The sequence below is a fragment of the Lagenorhynchus albirostris genome, chromosome 10, assembly GCF_949774975.1.
Source record: "Lagenorhynchus albirostris chromosome 10, mLagAlb1.1, whole genome shotgun sequence".
In the NCBI taxonomy this organism is placed as follows: Eukaryota; Metazoa; Chordata; class Mammalia; order Artiodactyla; family Delphinidae; genus Lagenorhynchus; species Lagenorhynchus albirostris.
Window position 1 is genome coordinate 43736001 of NC_083104.1, and position 27710 is coordinate 43763710.

The 27710-nt window shown below is 42.1% G+C and overlaps 1 protein-coding gene across 2 annotated transcripts in view; it reads left to right on the plus strand.

Moving 5' to 3' along the window:
- The window catches only part of MYRIP (myosin VIIA and Rab interacting protein), a 218802-nt gene that overhangs the window by 76079 nt on the left and 115013 nt on the right, over positions 1–27710 (plus strand). The gene's annotated exons all lie outside the window — the stretch shown is intronic.

Here is a 27710-nt window from a genome sequence, read left to right on the forward strand (position 1 = left end):
AACCATGGACTCTGTGTTCTGCCTAGGATTTATGAATCCTCAATGCCATATGTTTGTGTTGACGTAAACAGTCTTCCCAGAAATTTGGCACAAGCCTGGCCATGTGCTGACTGGGAACAGGGCTTCTTAGACACCACCAAGAAATCAATTCCAGCTCCAGCCTGATCACATCATCCTATTTGAGTTTAGTGCTATAATCTTCAAGTGGGTAGCTCTGTAATCTTGTCAAAGGCATTTATTTGGAAGAAAAATGCTTTATAACTTTGTGTTTTATTGAACTCTGTATTGAGTTTTTAAAATGTTACCAGAATCCTCACATAAGTCACCTAGATCACCAGCCTCTTTTATGTTCTAAGTTGTAGCATTTTCCCACTTTCAACATGATGTTTGATGTAGGAGTTGCTTATTACCCCATTTTTGAAAAAAGGTGTAAAATAGGAGGAAATTACACAGGGGGAGGAGGAGGCCCTTTACAGAAATGGCCCATGGGTTCACTGGAGACATCAGTGCTGACTGCTGAATGTAAACAAACTCAATAGCTATATAATACTTAAGCCCTAAATTTTTTCATATACCATGTGTGGAGAACTCAACCCAGATGTTTTTAATGAGTCTGTCCCTCTTGGGATTTGCAGTGTTTAGTAATTAATACTAAGCAACTAGCTTGCCCAAAATGGTCAGTGAACAACCTTTTTTCACACATTCTGCTAGAGGATGCGGGCAACATTTGATTTCGTGGCATTTCATAGGTAATTTTTAAATGGCAAGTAAATTGGCAATTGATTATATTTTCCAATGAACACAGCCACCACTAAAATACTTTGTCACCTCTAGTTAGCATCAACGTGATAGTTTCATAATGAAAATTAACGTCAATGGTGAAAAGATTTTTACAAGATCTGTGTAAAGACTTTGGTGAATGCAGATCACTGTGGTTGTTGCTGAGGAAACAAAAGTGAACACAGGAGTTCACAGTCCAGTGAAAGTAGAAATTAGGCAAAGAATCACAGAAAGAAGTGCAAAATTACAACTCTGGCACAGGTTATGGAGGAGAAGGGTCATCGTGCTGCTTAAGACCAGTTCTCTAGGAGCAGAGCCTGAGGCAGAGATTTAGATGCCCATGATTTGTTGGGGAGGGTGCTCTTGGGAGAAGTGGGTGTCCAAATCAGGCTGAGGCAGGGAAGGGTGAGGTCTCAGCTGGACTGAGTGTCAGCCTGATCCCACAGGGGCTCTGGAGCATGAGTTGCACCAGAGTTTCCCCACCTTAAGGCAAGAGGCTGTTGTCTTGCAGCCTCCTTGATCCCACACTAGTCAGACATTAACCAGGGTCTGACCTGGGCTGGATGGGTATGGCCCCTGGACAAGGGGATTCTGTAAGGCCAAGGGCAAATGTTCCAGAGAAGAAGGGCAGCAACTAAGAGAATTAGTGCATTGAGTAATGGGGGGCCACTACAGATGCTGAGAGAACATATGATACAATGTTCTTCTTTGTTCTGAACCCTTTGGTGGCCTCCCATCTCACTAGGAATATCTCTCACAAGGACTGTCAAGGCCCATGGGACCTGGTGCCCACTCTGACCTCATCTCCTGGATGTCTTTGGGTCAGTACCCATTGTTCAATGTGATACTCATTGTTTCTCTAGTTAACCTGGCTCTGGCTGGATTTTTAGTTATCTTTTCTATTGAAAATGCAATGTATATTTTGGGCATTACTTTGCATTTCATCACTGTGTGTCGAGGCCCTCAGTTTGGTGGTCATACATTTTTATTCCAAAGACCTGTAAGTGCCCTAGAATTTTGCTTTAAGTTAAAACTTGACATAATGGTATGGCTTTCCTGGCTCCAGAGAAATCCTTTCTCCTTCACCAAACATGATCAGAATTACTGTCTCCATTTGAAATTGGCCCAGGGTTGAAGATAGAAAAATAGAAAAATCTTTGAGGTCAAATTTGTGTGTGTGTGTGTGTGTGTGTGTGTGTGTGTGTGTGTGTGTGTGATCTTAGTTCCCCGCCCAGGGATTGAACCCAGGCCCTCAGCAGTGAAAGCGCCGAGTCCTAACCACTGGACCGCCAGGGAGTTCCCTCAAAATTTGTTTTTAATTTCACACAAAAAGATGGCGGGATACTGTGGGCTTCCTTACCTGGGCTGTATCCTTATCTGACATTTGCCTTTCTTTCCACGGTTAGGTTTGTCTGTTAGATATCTGCTGTCTGGGCTCTTTTCACAACTTTTTTCAGTATTCATACTTTATTATTTGGTATCTATTCATCTTTTCCTCCTTGCCTTCTTCACCTTTCTGAGTTCTATTTTCAGTTTCCATAATCAAGGGAGGTTATGGGAATCTGGTTCTTTGTCAAAATAAGATGCTGCCTCCTCACTGTTTCTGTTGTTGGGGTCTGGGTGCAGAGACGCCCTCTCGTGAGGGCACACTGTGATCTTTCCTTTGAGATGTTTTGAATTGTTTTCAGTAATAGCCTGGAGGCTAGGTCTGAAACACTGCCAAGCTCCTGAAGAGGCGATTTTATCTGAAAACATGTCTCCAATCACATGTCTCCAATCCAAAGACATACATCTAAGGACTAATTTAACGCTGGATGTTAGAACACATCAGCAGATGGATGTATTCCACTGCGGGACCCAGTATGAGGGTCCGCTCTGTGCCAGCCAGGGGCCGGGGTGGGGAGACTTTGGCACATAGGCGGAGCTTGGGAAATATATGTAGGATGAATAAAAGTGAACTGGCTGGGTTGGAAAAGACAAGGATAAACACATGACTATAATTACTGTAGTATGCCTCAGTTAACTCATCTATAAACTAGGAGCCAGACCTATCTTCTGAGAGTATTAAATGAAAGGATGCATATCAGGTGCTTAACAGAATGACGAACTTAGTGATGTTAGAGCACTATTTAGTAAAGGTATATACAGCACAGGGAGAAAGTGATTCTGTAGAGAGTAGTGGGTGGACAAGGGTACCCAAGAAAACTTAATAGGTTGGTCCTGAGAGCTGAACAAGGTTTTGTGGGTCTGTCCCCTCCATTCACGATCTGTGTTGGCAGCAACACCCAAGTCTGTTGGTAGCACCACATACGTTTGTGTAGGATGAAAAACTGGACCACCATAGATAGGTTTGATCCCCTAATATTGCTTGACATTTTTTGGAATGGAATAGTCAGTTTTATTACCAAAGGAAATTATCAAAGGAACCACTTACAGCTGCAGTTAAACGTTATTTACAAACACTCAATGGTCTTTATTGTGTTAAACAACAATAATTGCTAATCATTGTATTTCAGAAGCCCAGGGACTGCCAAGTCTCTTGGGAATGGCACAAAATATTTTCATTAAAAATTCAGTAATTTCAACATCATGAAATATCTACCAGGGGACTTCCCTGGTGGCGCAGCGGTTAAGAATCCACCTGCCAATGCAGGGGACACGGGTTCAAGCCCTGGTCCGGGAAGATCCCACATGCCGCGGAGCGCCACAACTACTGAGCCTGCGTTCTAGAGCCCGCAAGCCACAACTACTGAGCCCACGTGCCACAACTACTGAAGCCTGTGCCTAGAGCCTGTGCTCTGCAACAAGAGAAGCCACTGAAATGAGAAGCCTGTGCACCACAACAAAGAGTAGCCCCCGCTTGCTGCAACTAGAGAAAGCCTGCACGCAGCAACAAAGACCCAACGCAACCATAAATAAATAAATAAATTTATTTTAAAAAAATCTACCAGGGACATCTCACCAGTAAATATTATTAATCTTAAAAAAAATACTTTAAAGAAGGGGAGGTATCTTTTTAGTATCTGCTCTAGATACTAAATTTTTTCAATAACTTCAATTGCACTTGTTTGTTGCCTGAATCATGATCCTAATTACTAGGTCTTGTTTCCTCTGAAAATGGAATCTTAAAAATACTTTCTATTTTCTGAAGCAAAAATATATCATGGTGTACTGGCAAAAACTCCTCAGAATTATTTACCCAGTAATGTCAAACTCATAGATAAGAGAATACGTCAGCTCCCTTTTCCATAAGTTTGAGTTGTCTAGAATAATGTGGAAAAGCATTTATTGCGATGATGAATGGGTAGCAAGTGTTTAACCAAAGATTAGAAATATTTAAAACCTAAAGCAATAACAGAAACTTATTTCTTCAGCAATCCTTTTGAAATTTTACTTTCGATGAGGCTTAATCCATAAACAAATACCATTGCTACGTTTAAACCTGAAATACAGGTTTCTGATATTTGAAAAGGTGGGCCTGGATTACATTTCAGTCTTTATGTGATCCAGTTACTTTACTCCTGCCAGTGCCCATGCAGTATATTGGGCACTAAATTAAACACTGTCAGGAAAATGTGAAATAGTCCTGCAAAAGAAGAAAGAAAATCTAAAACAAAACCAAAGGTAATATTGGTTTCCTTGGTCAAAACTGTGTCCTTTGGTATATGCATATATATTTATACCTTTCTGCTGTATAACATGATTTTTAATCCTAAAGTTTGAATAATACGAGTTACTGATTAGAAATATTCTCCATCACAAATTATTCAGTTTATTATGTTAGACTATTTTGACTCTACATATTTTAGTTCCCAAGGTCTCTCCTGCTATGATCACCATGATGCTTGACCTATTCTAATTATTTATTCATTCAATAAATAGCCGACAGCCTGCTACTGGACCCTGTGGGAGGGCTGAGCCTCTTGGGGTGAGCCATCCGGACTAGGCCCTGCCCTCATGGAGGTGACATTCTAGTGGAGGAGACAATTAACAAGTAAACACAGGAATAGATATGTAGAATCATTTGTTACAGATTGTGATAAGGGCTGGGGAAGAAATAATAGAGCTCCAAGATGAACATTAATGAGGACATATTCTCTAGAAAATATTTGAGGACATGAGACTTTATGTCACTTGATTGCCCAATATAAACACCCCATGAGAAATTTAATTTAGAATTAAGTGCCAGGAAATGCTACCTTCTGGTACTGCTATGATGTAAGGCCACATTCTGTGACTAAAGAAATGTTGAAAAACTGAAACCTTACTGAAAGCTTTCAGAGTGTCTTGTCATTCATTCTGATTTTTCTAGTCATCATGACCCAATAGATGACAGAGTGCTAGGTGGTAGGCCTTTTCCCATTTCTAAGTAAAGGGCTGCCCTCTAGTGGACTCTGAATAAATGTTAATTGAGGATAATAGGTTACAAAATATAACACCTGCAGCCAAATGGCAAACTGTATGAAGCTTGGTCTGTCTAAGCTTCAGTCTCAGCAAGCTTCTGGTGACTTCCAGAGACAAACTCCTATAACCAGTTGTCCTCAGAATATATGTCCCTATTCCCTTGAGGCTTAGGTTTTAGAACCAGATGGAAACTTAGAAAGATCTCTGCTCCAACTTCTCATTTTTAGAGAAGATACTCAGAATTCAGACAGCAGAACTCAGAGACGTGAAGTGACTTGTTCACTGTCCCATGATGAATGAAGAGAACTAAATTGTAAACATGGGTTCTCTCTCTATAAATATCTCTCATTTATTTGATCACAATTATTACTAACTATTTTTACTACTTTCCTACATCTCTCCCCTTTGCTCACTTTTCCCTAGCCTCTTTGTTCTCTGTTTCTCCAGAACATCATGCAGGCCTCCCACTCTAGGATCTTTGCACTGGCTGTTCCCTCTGCCTACCACGCTCTTCCCTGCACTGCCTTCAAGTCTTTGCTGAAATGCCACCTTCTCACTCTGACCACCTTATTTAATACGCAGGCTCCCACCACCAGCACTACAGATCTCCCTTTACCCTGATCAAGTTTTTCTTTTTTCCATAGTAATTATCACCTTCTATCATACAATATAATTTACATATTCATTATGTAATATAATGAATATAAGTGCCTGAGCACAGAGATCTTTGTCTCTTTTGCTCACTGATATACTCCATGTGCCTAGGATAGTACATAGTACATAGTACAACAGGGACTCAGTTAATGTGGGTTGGATTAATTAACCTTCCAAAATGAATGTGTTACCTAATGGAAGGGCCACTTGCTCCAGCAGGGAAATTCAACTCTCTGTGAAGGCTGAGGGAAGTTGAACAAATTTCCTATGCTTCATGAAAGACCAGGCCATTGCTGCCTTAACTCTGCCCACCACCCAGTGCTGCCATCACGATTAGCCCAAGAGACCAGTTTCAACAAGGAGGCTGAAATTAGAACTCCTTATCCATTCTCCTCTAAGAGGCCTCCAGGACCCATCAAGCCTCTTATTGCCCTATACCCTCCTCATTCCCATGAGCCAAGCCTCCTCTGTGGACTTTCTCCCCATGCAGTACAGTTCAGCCTCTTCTCTGCCTCCACCTCTACCACCCCAGCTCCCCAAGCCCTTCTGCTCTCTGCCCCCTGGGGCTCACCACCATCATCAGCAGAGCCCCCCCATCCTCAGCCTCTTCTCTGAAAGTTGCCATTGTACTCTTGCTTTGAAGTACGCCTCTCCCCCAAAGACACCAATACCACAAAGCTTTTTCAAATTGTGGCTGTTTCTTCCCTTCCCTGTTGTAATTCTGGGCCTGCTCCAGACCAGAACCTTGGGTCCTTTGAAGCACTTGCCATCTGAATATAATACCCACCACCCATCCTTGTTCCGCCATCTTTCAACCTTGTAGCCAGCCCCCCTCATTCACAGAACATTTTATTACCTGGACATCCATCTTAGTCTCACTCACTATTCCTGTGATCCCTTCTACTCCTTTTTGGTGACTTCACCATCCCTGCAGTGACCCACCCAGCATCCTAGTCTCTCAATCCTCTGCCTTCCATTAATCTTCCTATCCATGGCCCTTCTCTAGACCTTGTCATCCCCAACATTGCCCAGCCTCCAAATTCTTGACCGCAAGCATCCTAGTCTCCAACCACTGCTTTCTGTCTTCTTCTCATGGCTCCTCTTCAATAATTCTTCATCACTGGGATCTAGTGACTTCCACTTTTTTATTGTCAAGGCCCCCTCCTGTCCTGACCTCACCTTTACTTAGCTTGGGCTCCATGAGTTAATCCATTTCTTTGCATTCATCTTCAGTCCTTTTGCCTCTGCTTCTTCAGCCATACTCACCTGGTTAAACTCCAGTCTTCCTCTCAACCTCCCTTTGCACCTGAGCAGCTGAGTGTGGATGGAGGGACATGTACTACTGTGCAGACTGTCATTCCTCCATCATTTCCCTAGTCAGTCTTCCACTCTCCAAGATGTCAATTATTCATACCTTGTCCTCACTCCACAACCCTCCTCACTCCTGTCACCTCCTCATTCTCAGCTAATTAAACCTTTTCTTTTCTTTTTTGGTCAGATGACAAACAATATTTATTTATTTCGAACTAAGAATAAAGTTACACGTTTTATTAATAGAGGAGTCCCATCCTCCCAGGCATGGTTGCCTATTAATAATAATGAGCCAGGGGCTTCCCTGGTGGCGTAGTGGTTGAGAGTCCGCCTGCCAATGCAGGGGACACGGGTTCGTGCCCCGGTCCGAGAAGATCCCACATGCTGCGGAGCGGCTGGGCCCGTGAGCCATGGCCACTGAGCCTGTGCGTCCGGAGCCTGTGCTCCGCAACGGGAGAGGCCACAACAGTGAGAGGCCCGCGTACCGCAAAAATAATAATAATAATAATGAGCCAGTAATTGAAATTTCAACTGGAAGTAAACTGACCCTAAGAGAAAAGTCAGCCAGCCACCACTCATTTATCCCCTCCTCTACTCAGTGTTTTAACGGAGAAATTAAGGCTTAAGTCACATTAGTCTAATCTTTGCCCCTCTTTGAAGATGAGCAGCTTCCATTTTAAAGAGAGTAGGAGCTACTCTCTAGCCAAAGATAAACAGTGTTAACATTTTGATCTTTATTTTTCCAAGGGTTTTTAAAAATTAAATCTTTTCTTAATTCAGTAAGAAAACAGAAACAATTGAAAGCAAACGACTTCATCTTTCCACCACCAAATATGCTCTATCTTCCTTCTAAGAGCAGATGACTAGACATTAAGTGTGGGCAGATGCAGTAATCCCAGCATTTCAGGGCATGAGAGGGGTAGGCACAGCAGGCCTGATCCTTTGGGTTATAAGACTTATTCCACTTAGTGCTAACTCCACTTAGCCTTCAAGATTGTCAACCTTCCAGTTACTTTCTTTACCATGATTTCAGACATCATTTTGGGTGCTGGGAAAACTGGACAGCTACACGTAAAGGAATGAAATTAGAACTTTCTTTAATACCATACACAAAAATAAACTCAAAATGGATTAAAGACCTAAATGTAAGACCTGATACTATAAAACTCTTAGAAGAAAATATAGGCAGAACACTCTTTGACATAAATTGCAGCAATATCTTTTTTGATCCATCTCCTAGAGTAATGGAAATAAAAACAAAAATAAACAAATGGGACCTAATGAAACTCAAAAGCTTTTGCACAGCAAAGGAAACTATAAACAAAATGAAGAGACAACCCACAGAATAGGAGAAAATATTTGCAAATGACGAGACCAACAAGGGATTAATATCCAAAATTTACAAATAGCTCATGCAACTCAATATCAAAAAAAACAAACAACCCAATCAAAACATGAGCAGAAGGCCTAAACAGACATTTCTCAAAAGAAGACATACAGATGGCCAAGAGGCACATGAAAAGATGCTCAACATTGCTGATTATTAGAGAAATGCAAATCAAAATTACAATGGGGTGTCACCTCACACCAGTCAGAATGGCCATCATCAGAAAGTATAATAAATGCTGGAAAGGGTGTGGAAAAAAGGGAACTCTCTTACACTGTTAGTGGGAATGTAAATTGGTACAGTCACTATGGAGAACAGTATGGAGGTTCCTTAAAAAACTAAAAATAGAGCTACCATATTATCTAGTAATCCACTTCTGGCCATATATCCAGAGAAAAACATGTTTCAAACAGATACATGCACCCCAATGTTCATTGTAGCACTATTTACAATAGTCAAGACATGGAAGCAACCTAAATGTCCATTGACAGATGAATGGATAAAGAAGATGTGGTACATATATACAATGGGATATTACTCAGCCATTAAAAACAACGAAATAATGCCATTTGCAGCAACATGGATGAACCTAGAGATTATCATACTAAGTGAAGTAAATCAGACAGAGACAAATATCATATGATATCACTTATATGCGGAATCTAAAAAAATGATAACAAATGAACTTATTTACGAAACAGAAACAGACTCACAGACTTAGAAAACCAACTTATAGTTACCAAAGGGGAAAGGTGTGGGGGGGATAAATTGGGAGTTTGGGATTAACATATACACACTACTATATTTAAAATAGGTAACCAACAAGGACCTACTGTATAGCATGGGGAACTCTGCTCAATATACTGTAACAACCTAAATGGGAAAAGAATTCAAAAAAGAATAGATACATGTATATGTATAACTGAATCACTTTGCTGTACACGTGAAACTAATACAACATTGTTAATCAACTAAACACCAATATAAAATAAAAAATTTTTAAATAATAATAATAATGACATCATTTTGAATCATGTGTCTGCCTGCTTTTAATTTGCCTACTAAGTGGACCTAACAAACTTAATAATTGAAAATATGACTTTGAGTATAACTTAAAGCATAAACACTTCTTTTATAACAGTGTTTATAACTTCAAGTATAAATTTAACTAACTTGACTTCAAGTATAAACACGTCAAACAAAGTGGAATTTCAGACACAGAACTTAAAAATGCAAAAAGAACTTAGAAGTGTAAACTTATAACATAAATAAATGTATACCACTTGCTTACTGCAATCTGAAATATTATCATAAAGACAATTCTGAGTGTTTCCAAGTAAATTGCTGTCGACATTTCACTGTAGAGGTTGTGCCACAAACAGCATCTGCTCTTCCCAGAAAAAGCTCCTTCCTTCCCATGGCATGGCTGACTTGTGTTTTTTTGTTTGTTTGTTTGCGGTACGCGGGCCTCTCACTGTTGTGGTCTCTCCCGTGGCGGAGCATAGGCTCCGGACGCGCAGGCTCAGCGGCCATGGCTCACGGGCCTAGCCGCTCCGCGGCATGTGGGATCTTCTCGGACCGGGGCACGAACCCGTGTCCCCTGCATTGGCAGGCGGACTCTCAACCACTGCGCCACCAGGGAAGCCCATGACTTGTGTTTTAAGTTCAAAAGTCAGAGAGTCAAGTAAAAACCCCATACAGACAGCCCCTGGAGTCCCTTCAATCATGCATGAAGCTAGTCTCCAGGCCATGTCACAGGGAGGGTTTCAGTGTATCCTTACACACAGCCTCACCCTGGAGGTACCTGTGGGACTTGAACTTGAAGGTCTTAAGTTGCTTTCTTTTCCTTCCTTAATTTTTTGTGAGTCTTAATTTTGTGAGGTAAAGACCAGATTATAAGCCAAGAAACCTGATGAGACTGTCATAAAGTCTCTCTCGTGTGGCTGGTCACCCCCATAATATCCCTGGGCAGTCCACAGCTATGATGATGGGTCTCCTGCAAGGTTTTCCAGATGGACATTATACATGCTTGTTCATTTTTCCTAATGATGCTCTGAGAATAGAAACGGCAGGTTACGTCCTCCTTTCTCCTACCCTGGATCTGGATACCTGGGAAACATTAGAAGCTTCTGCAATTCAGTCATATTTTTCATAAATTTCTTGTAGGAGCATTTCCCAAAGTGTAGCATGTGGACCATGGCTGGTAGACCAGATGAATGTAGGTGGTGCAGGACTAAACATTTTTTATATTACTAGTTATGTTTTTGTTTTAATGTGTATTAGAAGAAAATTTAACAAACATATCTAGTCCAATATTTCATGGACATAAATGCTTAGAATTAGTCAAAATGATGATATTTAAGGTTTTGTAGGTGAGATGATTAAAAGAAAAATTTTAAGTTAATAGTAATAACATTGATATACACTTTTGGCAAAAATTGTGAAAGTGGTTGCCTGTAGGCTCACAATGAGAAAGTGATGGGCAGAGGCCTTCAGACATGGTTTCTTAAATGGTAAAGGATATGGAAACTTTTGGAGACAGTTCCATAAATAAATAAATAACTTGGCATAAGCCCATATGGAGAGGTATTCTTCTCACTCAAGTTTCTCCCACTGGAAAGTGCAGCTACCAGTGATATTATCCATGCAGAGTGGGGGTTATTTTGCTGTTCTCATTGGGTTTTGCCTCATAAAGAAATGGTAGGAACCACTGAGTTCTTACACTTTCAGAGTCAGAGAATAACCACATAATAACTACAACCAAATTCCTTCAGTCACTCATTCAACAAACACTGCTGAGCACCTTTGTGTGTCAGGCTCTGGGCCAGGTGCTGGGATTAGAGGACTGAGAAGGCCAGACATCACAAGGTTTTAAGCCTGGGAGTGACTTATCATATCGGCATTTCTGAAAGATCATCCTGGCTCTCCCTGTGACTGGACAGGCAGCAGAACTGGGACAGACCAGAAAAGAGGTGACTGCAATAAGACATGGTGGCTTGGACTAGCCTGGTAGCAGTGGCAATGGAGAGAAATGAGCAAATTCAAGAGGTATTTCAGGGTAGATCCAATAGGCCATGGTGACTGATTGGACATCATGGATGAGAGGAAGAGAAGAGTCAGGGAGAATGCTAGGTTTTTGCCTTCGGAAGCCCCATGCAAGATGATGCCAGGTCTTCAGAGCTCACAGAGAACACACTGCTAGGGGCTCAGTACTACATCCTCTAGGAGGTACTACAGTTTGTGGCTAGTGTGTCAGTCCCTCCTCAAGGGTACAAGTGGTACCTTATTCTTATGCATGAGGCAAAGTTCATTAAAGGCATTTGATCAATGTTGACAAAAGGACTAGATGAGAACTTGAGGCATGAGAGTGCAAGGGTGGTTGACTTATGGTGTAGAGCAGTCCCCTCTGCCCCATTTTAAACTTCATTTTAAGGAAATGATTTTGAAACTGGACTCCATTATTATCCTACCACTATAAAGACCCACAAGCAAACATGACAGAAGCCCCACCCTTCTGCCTCAGGGACATAAGAATATGCTTGGCAACAGGCAGAGCTGAGACCAGGTGAGCAGAAGGATAGAGGGAGATTAAAGCCACTCCAGGCCATATATTAAAGTCAATCAATAGCCATAAACTATTAAAAGAAATATCTAAATCTACATGCGTATATATGTTGATAGGTAATTTCTTTCAATAGCACCATGAAACTAAACTCTAGCATTTACTAGCTGATAAAATGTCACCTCAGTTTTCCAATTAATCCATGTAAGTCATCCAAGTGGCTTACTGACATGAATCTTAACTGATACATAGTTACTTCAGGCAGGTAAATGGCATTTGGAAGCTAAAGAATGTGCAGGAAGAGTAGAATCAGGAAGAGGATGACAAACTGGAACAAGGCAGAGAAGGTGAGAAAGAAACAATGTTGAAGGTAACAGTTGAGAACAACCCATTAGGGTGAAATAAGGCAGCAACCTGTACCAGCATGTTTGTCTTGCTCTGTGTGGGAATTGGTGACCTCTCTCTGAGTGGCAGCCTGTGAGGCATCTTCAAGAACTTTACAGAGAGAGGATATCTCCAGGTGACAGTGGGAGCAGAGAAAGAAAATAGGCTTATGAGTGAGACCCTTTTGGGGGATCCCCAGAGATGATGGGCACACTGAAGACCTGCTTGTGTGTGGGTTGAATCTCTTGGCTCAGGAGTTTGCTGATTCAGAACAACTTGAGAGTTGGAGACCAGAGTTAAGAAATTGGTCTGCTTGAGGCATTGGAAAGCATTGGAAATTTAACGCACTGACTTACAATGATCGCTGTGGATAAAGCATGGTAGAGTAAAGAGAAGGCAATGGTCTGGCTTCCCTTCATGCACTTCTCTCCATTCCAACAATTTTTGAAGAGTCTATACTTTTGTGGCTAGCTCTGTCTACTCTTTCTCCTCACATCTTTTGACACACCCTGATGTGAATGAAGATGCCTCCCCAACCAGGTGAGGTCCGCACTCATTTAGTATTGGGATTATTGTATTCCTATTCCTGTTTCTGAAAAGCTCATACCTCTGGCCACATGGTATAATTCATATTGTTTTTCTGACCTGAAAACTAAGCTTGGAGGGGTGTGTACATGAATAATTTGCCCAGGGCCAGGTAAGTGCTGCACAGCTGATGCAGCCCAAGTCTGACTGTGATGTTTATGAAATTCCTACTATTCCCAGGTGCCATCTTTCCTTTTGGACAATTTTTTTTACTATGCAAAAACTTCAGACAATTTCAGAGAGTATACAGCTCTTCTAGAGCCCTACTTCTTGAAACCCCTTAGGTGTCCATGAACATGTTTCAATTCAGTGGATGTCAGTGCAGGCATGTCTGGCTCTGAGTTCCTAAACTTTCTGCTGTACCACCCTGATGTCTTCTCTTCCAAACTTTTAAAGTATTATACTTTTTTACCTTTACCTGAGGGTCTTACACTAGTCAAAGGAACCAGCAAAATGTTAGAGACTATATATTTGATAGAACTTCGAGCCACAAAGCAGAAGCCTTGTCAGAAAGAAATCTGCAATGTCCAGGACGGGTTTCCACCCTCCGCCATGATGCTGGGACAGGATGAAAGTGGTCTGTGCTACAGGGTCAGAGTTCCACTGCAGGCCATGGAATCTGGCCCACCCTGTGTTGGGCTCATGCCGGGTCATCCACATCCTGCTTCTTCCTAATCCCCCTTGTTTTGGGAGTTCCGTGTTCATCTGCTTCCGTACGTTGCAGGCTCCTGTCTTATTAATCCACCTGTGTGACCCATAGTACCTGACACAGTGCTATGAGAAAGCCAGTATCAAGTCAATATTTGTTCAATGCATGAAATAACACTTGTTTATGTCTCAGAATTCATTTTACCATCAGGTGTTATTTCTATAATTAATTATGTTCATTCTCTGGCTTCGTTGGCCAATACACCCTCTCTTTGTTCATGGCTCCAATGTCAAAGCAGATGCATGACATTAATAAGCTAGAACAATCATGGTTTTCAAAGTGATACAGATGAGAGTATTAAAACATAGAAAATAGGCTTCATAGGCAGGTGATCTGAAACAATGTGATTTGACTTCATGGGCATCAAAATGAAATATTTTGTGACGGGATCATAGCAGCGTGGCTCCTCACAGCTAATGGCCCAGGTTTGAGTATGCCACTGGTGCTGGACACATGTCATACTCATCTGCTGAGTATCTTGACTATATTTTGCGACACAGTATGTGTAATATCCTGTAATACTTTGCAAATCTCCTTTGTAATTGAGTCTATAGCGGCGAAACAGACATTAAACAAAATATACTAAAATGTAAATATAATGCACATACACACATTTATAATTAGAAATTGTGAAATGTTTGTCAAGGAGAAAACTTAAGTGCTATGAGAGAGAATCACAGCGAGACTTAGTTTACTCTGAAGGATGAGGGAAGGCCTTTCATGGTGAAGTGGCGGAGAGTGAATGGACTTGGGCTGAGTGGATATTGGCAAGAGGAGTTTCAAGAAGAGAGATGATATGGAAAAGCCTCAGAAAAGGCAAGAACATGGCATTTTCAAAGAATAGCAAGAAACTGAAGAGGCGGTGTGGTTAGAGCATCAGGGGAGGGGGTGTGTTTGGAGGCTCACAGGCCATGTGGGCTCCTATTATATCTTGAGAAAAACTGAAATCTGGGAACGTATGTTAAGCAGGTGGGTGACCCAATCAGATTTTCATTTTTTAAAGGTCCTCCTTTGCTGTAGTTTAGAGATGGAGATCCGGGAAGACAAAGAAGTGTCTTCAGTTTAGAAAGATGCCATTGCCCTGGTCCCAGGGGAGATGAGACTGGGTTGGACTGGGGGTGTGGGGGGGGGTGATGGCAAAGATGGAGACAAGTAGATGGATGCCAGATATTTTCTATTTAGGATCTAGAAAGTGTAGAACCTGGGTTGACTATGCTACATAAGGAAAGGCGACCTTCTGCACATGCTGGTAAGGTATGTAGGTAACCTAATGTAACTCATTGCCCATGACAGGATGGAGTAGTCAGGGTCCTCCAGAGGAACAGGACCAGTAGGGGTGTGTGTGTGTGTGTGTGTGTGTGTGTGGAGAAGGAGAGAGATTTTAAGGAAGAGACTCACATAATTGTAGGGGCTTGGTAAATCGAAAATCTGCAGGGTGGGCTGGCAGGCTGGAGACCCAGAGTTGCAGCTCAAGTCCAAAGGCAGTTTGCTGGCAGAATTCCCTCTCCTCTGGGGGAGGCCAGTCTTTTTGTTAAAAATCCAACTGATTAACATTTACATACTACTATATATAAAACAGATAATCAACAAGGACCTACTGTATAGCACAGGGAACTTTACTCAATACTATGTAATAACCTATATGGGAAAAGAATCTGAAAAATCATAGATAAATGTATACGTATAACTGAATCACTTTGCTGTACACCTGAAACTAACACAACATTGTAAATCAACTATAGTCCAATATAAAATAAAAATTTTTTAAAACCTAACTGGATGAAGCCCACCCACATTACCAAAGGTAATCTGCGTTACCCAAAGGTTAGTGATTCAGATGTTCTAAAAAATACTTTGACAGCAACATCAAGACATGTTTTTGTTTTTTTGTTTAATGTCTGAAACATTTATATTAACATATTTCTATACAAATAACCCAAAGAAAGTTTAGTATTAGTTTTGTTTGTTTGTTTGTACTGCAGGTTCTTATCAGTCATCAATTTTATACACATCAGTGTATACATGTCAATCCCAATCGCCCAATTCAGCAAACCACCATCCCCACCCCACTGCAGTTTTCCCCCCTTGGTGTCCATATGTCTGTTCTCTCCATCTGTGTCTCAACTTCTGCTCTGCAAACCGGCTCATCTGTACCATTTTCTAGGTTCCAAATACATGCGTTAATATACGATATTTGTTTTTCTCTTTCTGACTTACTTCACTCTGTATGACAGTCTCTAGATCCGTCCACGATCAAGACATGTTTGACCAAATATCTGGGTACCCTGTGACCCAGCCAAGTTGACCTCTAACATTAACCATCACACAGGTTTTCAAAAATGCCATTTTAGACTTGTCCAGCTCTCCCTGCTCAGTTTAGCCCTCTGGAGGGCCTTCAGGTAGAGTTCTCATGCTCCCTGTTACTTGCTTCCATGATTCCGTCCCTTTTTATGCCTGAACCACCTTGCATTTAGACCATTATACGGCACCAGGTAGCATCTCCATATATGTCTATTTAATAAAGGACCACATAAATTATGTAGGATTCATTTATAAAAGCAAAAGATAGAAATTTCAACAAGGGAAGAATTTATTCGGTAAAAATTTTAAAGCAATGGATGAATTTAGATGTAGGCTTCAGGACACACATTTTAACTTATAATTAAAATTAAAATGTATAACTGAAGCCTCTGAAGGCCATTAACCTAATACTGTCTCTCTTTCCCAAATGGTCTTTTGTGTATTCAACTTCAGACCCTGTTCTCTGGCTTAGCCAGGCTTTAGGTCCCCACTTTGGCCCCAGTTTTCTCTCCAGGTCAACAGGATAGTGTGGTAGGAAGGGGGTGGCGGGGTGGGGGCAACGGACTGTAACTGTGACTCCAGAATCAAGAGGCGTCTCAGACACAGAGGAGTGTGTGCTGGAAGGCAGAGCTGGGGAGAGAGCTCTTCAGTGATGTCGGTACTTACAGCAGGACCCTGCGGGACACCTGACATCACAGGTCTCCATGTGGATATTCAACCTCAGGAGGCCTGACGGTTCCAAAGCCAGAAAACACACTTATTCCAAGTGTGTTATTATTAAAGGAATGAGAAGTGTACAGAATTTCGGGTTCTCTGTGGTCAGTTTTGCCTCTCGTCTTCTCATTCCCTTGTGTCCAGAGAGGACCAGGCCACCTTAGGGATGCATCCGGCAGAGACTCCACTGAGTCAGTCTGCTTCCTGAGCATTTTCTCTCTCCTTGCTTGAAGCTCTTCCTGCCTGCCCTTGCCGCAGGGCTGGGGGTGGGATGGCAGGACTCCTTGTTGGGAAAGCCAAGGCAAATGGAAGGGCAGGGAGGGGGAAGAAGTAGCAGCACAGGGGTTCCTTGCTGGAGTAAAGTTTCCAGCAGTGTCGAGAGCTATGTCAGGCGGACAGGGAGCTCAGAGCTGCATAGCCCCAATGTGGAGCTGGCCAGACCCTGCTGCTACTGAGGGTCTGTCCTAGGCAGGGTCACCACGGAGGAGCGATGGCTTGGGACTTCCTGAGCAGCCCCACTGAGAAGCAATCTGAGATGGGCTTCAAGGGGACATAGGTCTTCTGGATGGACAGGGCTGTCTCCTGGGATCAGAAATCCCTTAAATCACTGGATATGCCATGTCCTAGAAAAACCATTTCTCAATGGTCCCATTAAATGGTCATACTGATGCTACGAATATCATTACAATGTTTTTTTTAAAAAAAAAAGAACAGTGATTTATCACATGCCCATGATATACAGGTGCTATGAGTGTGTATTTCTAGTCCTTCCAACAATTCTGTGAGGTGAACGTTATTGGCCCCATATTACAGATGAGTAAAACTGAAGTCAGAGAACTGAAACACCAGGTCAGGATTCTCTCCCAGGCTTCCCAATGCCAGACCTGTGCTCTTCAGGCAGCACTTTCTCAATAAAGATGATTTTTCCTTTTTCCATCCAAGGGAGGATGAACGTAGGAAAAGGAATGCTGTCCTGGGAACTAGGAAGTAAGGACAGCAAAAGAGAGAGTCCTAGGAAGATGGCTAGCCATTCAAGGGCAAGCCAATCAGGGGAGCTATATATCCAGACAGGGAAAGGCCAGTGGGAATGGGGCAGTACTGGCTGTTTTGAAGCACAGAGCCGGGAGATTTCTGGGAATTCTGCTGGACAGCAAGGCCAAGGAGAAAGAGCAGTGCCAAGACGTGAGGCATTTGGCCACCAGGAACTCATGGAAAGCTGGCCCTGGGAAGTGGCCACCAAGGTGACAGCAGAGCTTCCTCTGGCATCCAGTGCCTGGAGGGGAGGAGAAAGGGCAGAGGAACGCTGGGCCTCCCCAGAAATTCTAGAAGGAGGGAGTCATAGAGAGGACAAGTAGCAGTGACCAGTTATAGACCTCACAGTCCTGTGAAATGAGGGCTCCTGATAGACAGGCCTCTGTGCTTCCCATGGTTCCAAGAGAAGGACAGAGCAGCCCCTAGTGAGCTAGTGAGCTAGGCGGCATCAGAAGCACTTGCAAAGAAAGTTGCCCTACAACTGGGTCAGTTTTAGACCATCCTCACACCCAGCCCCACTCTGTGGTGGGTTTAGCGTGTTTCTATATACAATGCTGTGCTTTGCATTGGTTCGCCAGCTCAGTGTGGCAGCTTCAAGTTGACATCCCTCCCCTGGCCCTGCCACCACTTTGGGGATAAATGATCTTCATTATAGACTGCTTGTGTAATCCTGCTTTCCTTTCCATTCCATCTTGCTCAGAACCCTGCCACTCTCTGCCTCATCACTCAGTCTCCCCTTCCCATCCTTACTTTGCTCTCACTCTACTTGACACTTGCCCTGCTCTCCTTTCTCAGAATCAGGTCTATCGGTGTATAAGAGAAAAACCCAAAATAACAATAGATAAACAGTGCTGGAACAGGATAGAATTTATTTCTCTTTCACATAGAAGAAATTCAGGGGGTGGGTTCAGGACTAGTGTGGCAGCTCCCCCACATCACTGAGGACCCAAGAGCCTTTGTTTTTTTTTTTTTTTTTTTTTTGAGCCTTTGTTTTTGATCCACACAGTTCCCAAGGTCAAATCATAGATCGGGTTAGCAGCTAGAGCTCATGCCATCATGAACACAGAATGAGATGGGGGAGGAAAAGCAGAAAGACAAAAGGGAACCCCTTCTGGCAGAGTGAGCTCCCTGTAAGCACCCTATGTAACACACCTCCCTTCCACTTTTATCTCATGGGCCAGAACTTAGTCACATGGCTGCATGTAGCTGCAAGGGATGCTGGGAAGCCTGGTCTTGATTCTGGGAGGCAATGGCTCAGCTCAAACTCAGTGTTCTGTCAATGAGGAAGGAGAGAAGAATGGGTATCTTCCCTCCCCTCCCTCTGTCCTTCCTCCTCTGCAATGACCAGGCATCAATCATGGATTGGGTTTTCCTTCTGGGTTCAGTGTCTTAGGCTGCCTGAGAATGGAAGAAAATTAACACATGTCTGACCTTAACATAGCAACAAGATCATAGCCAGGCTTTGAGTTTATTCTTCTTCTCACAGGGACAGTGTCACTTCCCACCGTGTTTGCCCAAGCCTCCTGTGTGGACCCAGACACCTGCCTTGTGATTACACCCAGGCGAGGCAAAGCACCGCAGCAGCTGAAGGCGGATGCAGTTTCTGTCCTGAGTTCTTTCTCTTTTTTGTTTAATGGTTTCACGAACCAACCTTTACTGACAGAATCAGAAGCAGGAAAGTAGAAATCCTGGGGCATATGGAAGATAAAAAATCCCCAGTCCAACTTTAGAAGCTCTTTTAGGCAAAAAAAACCACAATTAAATACATAAAATGAGAAAGCTCAAAAGCTACAGCCTCAAGGCATCCTCATTCAGTGACTTTTAATCTAAGTGAAGGAACCATCTGAAAAATAAAACCTCAGGCCAGTTCCTAGTATGTAAAGACATAAAAGCACTTTTTTATTTCCATAAATTTACTTCACATTCAAATGTATAACTATTTACTTATAAATCCCATGAGTTAAATAATGAAATGAAGCCATATTAATGAGCAAAATTATTTGAAATCAGAACTTATAGATGTGGTCTTGTAACAATGTTAATATCCAGTTTACTTTGTATATATTTTTTCATACGTATTTCGTAATATGATGGGGATCTAGAGACACATGGATTGGTAGTTATACATGGTCACCCTATTTCCGGTTTGTCTCACAACTTTAGTTATGTTTCTCTGTCCAGTGTGAACAGCAGCAACAGCTTTCTTGTGAATCTGCCCAGCACACAGTGGTCAGTGACCCTGGTTAGCTCAGGTTAACCTACTGCTGGCTTCAAAATATTAAAATATATACATACTGTTGCTGAAAGTGGGGTTTGGCTGCTTACCACTCAAAAGCCAAAAAAGAGGCACAGCTGGTGGAAAGAAGTTTGCTTTATTTCAGAGGCTGGCAAAGGGGTGAGGGGTGCGGACTCATGTGGCAGCTTATGTCATGGCTACAGTCTGGTCATCGTGTAGTTAACATCTTCCACCGGGTGGAGTCTTCAGTATCTATAAAACAGCTCAAAGGATATGGCTTTGAATATTATCTATAGCCCTTGAGGAGGAAATAAATGTCCTTGACTTTGCTTAATGACAAAACTGTTATTATTGAGTCTTGCTTGACTGCTTTCCTTTGCTTCTGCATTTTATCACTTCTCTGATTAAACTTATTCTTTGGCTAAAGTTTTTCCATAGACAAAAGGCAGGTGGAAAACATGTGGGGGAAGGACCATAGGGTCCCACTCCATTTCAAACCCACCTTTTCTTTGATATTCCTCAATCTTGAGGAGGGACAGGTACAGAACCAGAAAGCGAGTTTTGGATAGAGAGGTTAATCATAAACTTGGCAGGGGACCTTGGTTTTAGTTTCATTTCTCTTCCAATTTTCCCCAAATCTTTGAGGGAATGGGGCAACAACCGCCGTGGCTACTTCCTGCTGAAGTGGGGCATAGTCCTGCCTAATTTGGGGAATGGACATAGAGTTGTAAATAATCTTGAGTTACAAGGTTAGCATCAATATTTTGTATTGTGAAAACATTACCTCTCTCTTTGATTACTTTGTCATAGTACTTGGACAAACATTTGAAAACTAGCAGACATATTACAATGAGGATAATAATCAAAATGCATCCTTGTATTATTCTCTGATTGTGTTTTTTTTTCCTTAGTGGTTAAAGCAGATGTACAATATATGTTTAATAGGCCAGAAACAGGCTGTTTTGGTTAACCTAAAGTTTAATTTAATCATGTATAAGCCAGGATGACTTCCCCATACCTCAATATGGGAAAATTTCTTCCACCATTTTCCCTTTCTAATAGCAAATCTTTCCATGAGAGCATTGATAATCAATGTATTTTTCCAACATTGCCAGAGTGGCTCAGTTGCCAGCTCTGGGTCTATTCACGTCCCTTGGTGCTAGGCCTACTTTTTGTTTATATATTGGCCTAGTTATTCACATTGGGGGAAAACTAATTAGACATAACAAACCAGTACAGAGGTATGCTGATGGGGAAACATTTTATAGCCTATACATTTTATCAATTATACCCAGTTGTCACACAAACATTGTACATGTGCTTCAAGCACATGTACTGTAAAGCCAGCAAGTCTTAAAGCCAGCAAGTACACATCATAAGTAGTTAAGTTATACTCTGTGACAACTTCACCAGACAATTTATAACTAGAAGTATGACTGAAACATAATGCCAGAACATGCTCAAATTTTAGAAACTTCATATAACTTCTAGAACACTTATATTAATGATATTTATATAACCTAAGAATGTTTATCATTATTATTTGACAATGTTTTCTGTATAATTTAACATACCAAATAATCCTAATTTGTTTAGAAAAATTTTGTTCTCTTAACAGAGAGAAAACCAAACTCAGTCTTGCATCAGCTTACTATTAATAACAAAATTCATTTATCTAATTAAATTCGATCTAATCTTTATCTTAACAACGTACAAAATTCTTTTCTCGAAATTCATTTTTTTTTTTACAAACTTTTATCACTTTCTTTCTCCTTTTTTTCCCATCCAGAAACAACCAGCTTTAGGACAAAATTAATCCTTCTTCTATCCCTCAGCAAAAATATTTTCATTTTTTTATACCTTCTCTCACCGACAACACATATCCTACTTGCTTTACACACTGAAATGCTTCCCTTATCATTTTTACATATTACAATTTTTAACCTTTAGAAGACCTTAACAACACCAAGAAACAAGTCATTGAACTGTTTGTTATATCAGCATTTTCTTATTGGCAAACTTAAGAACATATTCCATAACCTCTAAAAACATACATTTTTCTCATAGCACAGTTTCTCTTTAATGTGGCATAAGATCCGTGTTTAATGAACCCAAACATCTTTTTTTAAATTAATTTTTATTGTAGTTGCTTTACAATGTTGTGTTAGTTTCTATTGTACAGCAAAGTGAATCAGCTATACGTACACATATATCCCCTCTTTTTTGGATTTCCTTCCCATTTAGGTCACCACAGAGCATTGAATAGAGTTCCCTGTGCTATACAGTAGGTTCTCATTAGTTATCTGTTTTATACAAAGTACTGTACATATGTCAATCCCAGTCTCCCAATTCATCCCACCCTCCCTTATCCCCTTGGTATCCATACGTCTGTTCTCTATGTCTATGTCTGTGTCTCTATTTCTGCTTTGCAAATAAGTGATGAACCCAAACATCTTTTGAAGTTCTACTAATTAACCCAAGGCTGAAGTGTCAGGCAGAATAGGTTGTGTTTGCATTTCAAGGACATGATAAGAGTTAACTTCAAGCTTTCTCCTAGGCATATTTTTGTTCTCTCAGGGTCAGAATTCTGAAAACAGTATTTTTATCAAGCTAGCTTTCTCTAACTGCATATGCAAAAAGAACCAGTTTTGGAGTTTCAAAAGAGTTTCATCTTAACCAGTTTTCTCTGAAGAATACTGTTAGCTACACTGTGTTAAAAAAAAATCATCTTTCTTTTTCTTAGTCATAGGTTCATAGCTAAAATTTTTCTTACTGAATTGAACCTGAATCTCCCATTTTACAAAAGGCAATGAGAATACCAATCACACAAATGGAATACACATTCACACACCAAAAGACAGAACTGTCACAAATCCTCCAAGACGATAACCAATATGGAGTCCCAAACATTTCCCCAACACAAAGGGTCCTCAACATCAGACACATCGGAACCAACTGGCAAAATGCCCAAATAGCACCTCATGCTCACAATTGATATCAACTGTCAAATGCCCAAATAGCACTTCATGCTCAAAAGAGAAGTTTGCCCAGGTGCACACCGGTAGACTTAGTCTTGGAGCTCGTCAGCTCTTTCCGATGCACGTTTCTCTTCCACCAAGGAAAAAGCCTATGCTGGCAGTCAGTGCCCAGCATGGAAGAAACAGGGAGAATCCCTGAAACAAATGATTTCAGCACCTACTAGGAACATCCCCGCAAGTCCCCTCTCGGATCAGCTAGCCACAAGGCGGGGGCTCATCACAACCATCCCGGCATGTCGTCATGGCCGGCGGCTCTACTCAGGAAAACCCCGGGGAGCCAGATACAACGAGAGCATGGCCTCACTTTGGGAGCCAAAATCTGTTACGAAAAGTGGGACTAGGTGCTTGCCACTCAAAAGTCAATAAAGGGCTTCCCTGGTGGCACAGTGGTTAAGAATCCGCCTGCCAATGCTGGGGACACGGGTTCAAGCCCTGGTCCGGGAAGATTCCACATGCCGTGGAGCAACTAAGCCCGTGCGCCACAACTACTGAGCCTGTGCTCTAGAGCCCGCAAACCACAACTACTGAGCCCACGAGCCACAACTACTGAAGCCCGTGCACCTAGAGCCCGAGCTCCGCAACAAGAGAAGCCACCGCGATGAGAAGCCTGCGCACCACAATGAAGAGTAGCCCCCGCTCGCCGCAACTAGAGAAAGCCCGCGCACATCAACACAGACCCAACACAGCCAAAAATAAAATCAAATAAAATAAATTAATTTTTTAAAAAGTCAATAAAGAGGCAAGGTTGGTGGAAAGGAAAGCTTGCTTTATTTTGTATTATTTATTTTGTATCTAGAACATTCTCGGTCAGCCTCTTTTATTCTCAGCTCCCACACCTCTATTCCTCTTGGGCTACTGCTTAAGTGAGGTCATTCATAGCTGTTAAATGGAGGGTCTATTCTGTTTCATGCACTATGGCTAATTTGAGGAGGTGGGAAATATGATTGCCCTCCCTACTTTCCTGAGTTGTGAAGGTAGTGATTGAATAACTGCTTTGTGAAAACCCAGGAGGGAAAGCAGATCTAGCTGTTTGCAGGTGAGAGGGACGATGCTGGAAGGTAAGTGAGCTGGGATGGTAATCAGCTACAGCTGGAGATGTCCCGCCCAGACATTTCCCATCGGATTTGATGAGCCTACCACCGTGGAGGTGTGATCCCTCTTGCAGGCTAGATGCCCTTTGGGTTTTCTTTTTCACGTGCTCCTGGCCAGCCTGGGCTTGTAATGAAACTCTGATACACTGTGATATTGATGTGAGTCCACAGGGTGAAGGTCCCAGCTTCTCTGGTGACCTGGCCATTCTTCTTTTCAAGAAAAGAATTATAATGCCTCTAGGGTGCCCTCATTTGTATTTTGATACCTCTCTCTGCTCAAGGTCAAGATGGATGTGTGTCTGATTTCACCATCTTCCCTCCAGATCCCAAATATAACTAAACTTCTTCCATAGTCTATTTTAGAAGTGGCAGGTTGTGGGAATTCCTTCGTTTTATGAAACATGGAGCTTACTGTCTGTTTCCATTCTTTTTACTTAAACTTCAGTGGATTCCATAGAGGTGATTTACGTAAATGTGTATTCATTTTACCACCTTTTTTTCTGAATTGTGATGGTAAATTCCTTTGTAGATTAGAGGTTGAACATGTTAAATATAAACTATGACTCTCTTTAGTGACCCCCAAATTTTTCAGTATCATTATTCTTCTTACATAGTGATGGTAACCAGCAAAAATGTTTCAATATACAGAAAGGTTTTAACCATCCCAACCCTCACCCCCTTGAGCCATCAGGAGCAGAGCCAGCGCCCCTCACCCTCTCCCCAGCATCCATTGTTTATTAAGCTGTCTGAAGAAATTCAGGTTGATGGAGCTCCCATAACTCCTTACAGACAATGCTCATATGAAACATGATGCTCTGGTTTATGGGGCTAAAGGGACCGTCCAAAGTTCTGGTTTAAAATGGTCTGCTTCCTTTCAGAGCTGGTAATCACATTGTATTTGGTGTGTGTCTATTAACTTCACTATCCAGAGGGAATCTTTAAGTGTTTATTTTCTGTACTGTGACACAGTGAACTCTATTAACCTTGAATGAATTTTGATAACACCATCAGGGGGCAGCAAAATGATTCTGCCTGAAATTACACAGTGAGAGAGTGATATTACCCATGACAGATTAAAAGCAAAACATACTTTTAAATTATTATGACTATTATTATTCCTATCAGTTGGGTTCACCCTCTGGAGCCTTGCTCTTAACATTTATAACATTACCGGCAGAGTCATTCCGTGATTGATCCACTACCTCACCTCCTGTTCACCCTGCAGTCCACAGCAGTAGCTCCTGCCTCGCTCCCCCTACCCCCCTCACAGTGAAATTGCTTTTTTCAGGGCCACCTGTGACCTCCCTGTTGCCAAATCCAGTGGACACTTCTCTGCCTTCACGGCAGACACAGTCAGCCATTCTCTCTCTGAAACACCTTCTTCCTTTGGTGTCTTTCTCAGTCTCTTTGTCTGGCTTCGCCTCTTCGAGTTTCAGCCTGAGTTTAAACATTTGGGGTTTCCCTGGCTTGTTTCTATGCTCTCTTATTTTCCCCTTGCTGCCCTCTCTTCCCTAGGGTGACTCATCCATTCCTATATTTATGGAGGTGTGTCTGAAGATAATTCCCAAACTTACACAGTTGGCCCAGATCCCTCCTCTGAGATGCACAAACACCTATCAATTGTCCACATGGCAAATCCCTTTAGATGCCTCATAGTTTTCAGTAAAACTTGCTTCTACTATCACAGTCTTCCCTTGCTCCATAAACCGCTTCACTCCCCACAAAAGCTGTAAACCTGAGAATGGTTCTTGGTTCATTCTTTCCCTCCGCTCCCATGTCAGATCCTTCAGCAGGTATGCCATGCATCTGTCCACTCCTCTCCATCTCCTCTGCTCCTACCCTGGTCCAAACCTCAGCCAGCTACTTAGATGAGTGCACTGATCTCCAGGCTTCCACACATGGCCCCCTAGAAGTTGGCCTTAATGTAACAGCAGGTGCTATTACAACGGAAATTGGATCCTGCTCTGTTTCTGCTCACCGGCCTCAATAACTTCCCACTGAACGTAGGATAAGATCCAAACTCCTTTCCAGGAACTGTGTCTTGTCTTCCCTCCCCTTTCCCCAACATTAAGCTCTTTTCCTCTGCTGTTCTCTCTGCCTCTTATGCTATTTTTTTTTTCCTATTGGGCTAGCCCCTTCTCAACCTGTAGTCTCAACTTAAATGTCACCTCCCCAAAGAAGACTTCTGTCACCACCCAGTCTAAAGTAGGTTGCCATGTCATTCTCAGTCTAAGTGCCCTGATTATTCTGTAATAGAATGCCTTACAACTTATAATTGTTTTATATTTTATTTAGTTTGTAATCATTTGAATCCCCACTTTAATACATATTTCATGAAGAGGAGGGACCATGTCCTGTTTTCTTTTTATCCCTAGCACCTGGAATAGTAAGTACTCAGTGAGTGTGAACTGAGTGAATAATTGGCAATCTAGACAATAGTGCCTGTGACCATGGAGTGGTGGCTCACAGCTATGGGCTAGAATTACTGTCTCTTTGATAGCAAACAAGTGACATATATGCCATCACTGTCCCTGCTACACCTATGGCAGACACAGCTAACTCATGACACTCTAGCCCCATTGAGCCTGCATGCATTCTCAGCACATGGTGAGAATCAGAACTGGCATTGCAGTGGACCCAGAAACCATGAAATGTTGATAAGCTTTTCATATGTCGGTTGCAGAGTGATGTATCGGGAAGAGGCTAAACCAGATGTTAGATGACATTGCTAAAGACCAGACTAACCGTGTTCAACATCATTACTCACTTGGGAAATGCAAGTCAAAACCACAATGAGATGCCACTTCACACCCACTAACACTCAGTGCTCAAGCAACAAATACATATTGAGCCCTTTTGCCCAGATACTATCACAAAACTTTCTTGACATAGAAACAAGTGTGATCAAATGTTATGGGTACTGAGACCACTGGATTTCTTGCTAATCAAAATGAAAAGTACTATTTGCTTATTGTTGATTTGCTCACTTAAAATCTCTGGAAACTCTGCGAAGTAGGAATTACTGTTGCCTCTCAGAAGGCAGAGGCTCAGAAAGGTTGGAGGGATCTTTGAGAAGTGATTGAGCTCAGCTCTACACCCCAGCCACTGACTCTAAACCCATCACTCTTTCCCACATGGCTGACCATTTGGGGGCCTGGTCCTTCCCAGGACGTTTCAGTGCAGGTACCTGGTCTTGCATAATTCTTGGTTGATTCTGCAGTTAGCCACTACAGCTTATCCTATACAATTCAGTGACCTCTCCCATGAGGTACTATAGGGCAGTAGAATCTGAGAAGTGAGAGATGGTTCACAAGAAGGGCATTCTATTCCTCTACTGAGCCTGTGGTTCAAAACACTCCATTTGCTTGGAACAAACTTTGGAGGAATTGGTACAGTTTTATCACTAGACTCTCAGTGAGTTTTTAAATGCCATTGGCATTTGCAGTCCTGTGTATCAGGAAACAAAACTCATAAAGCTCAAGTGATCTTGTGCATTGAGTTCACAGAGCTTTTTTTGATCCC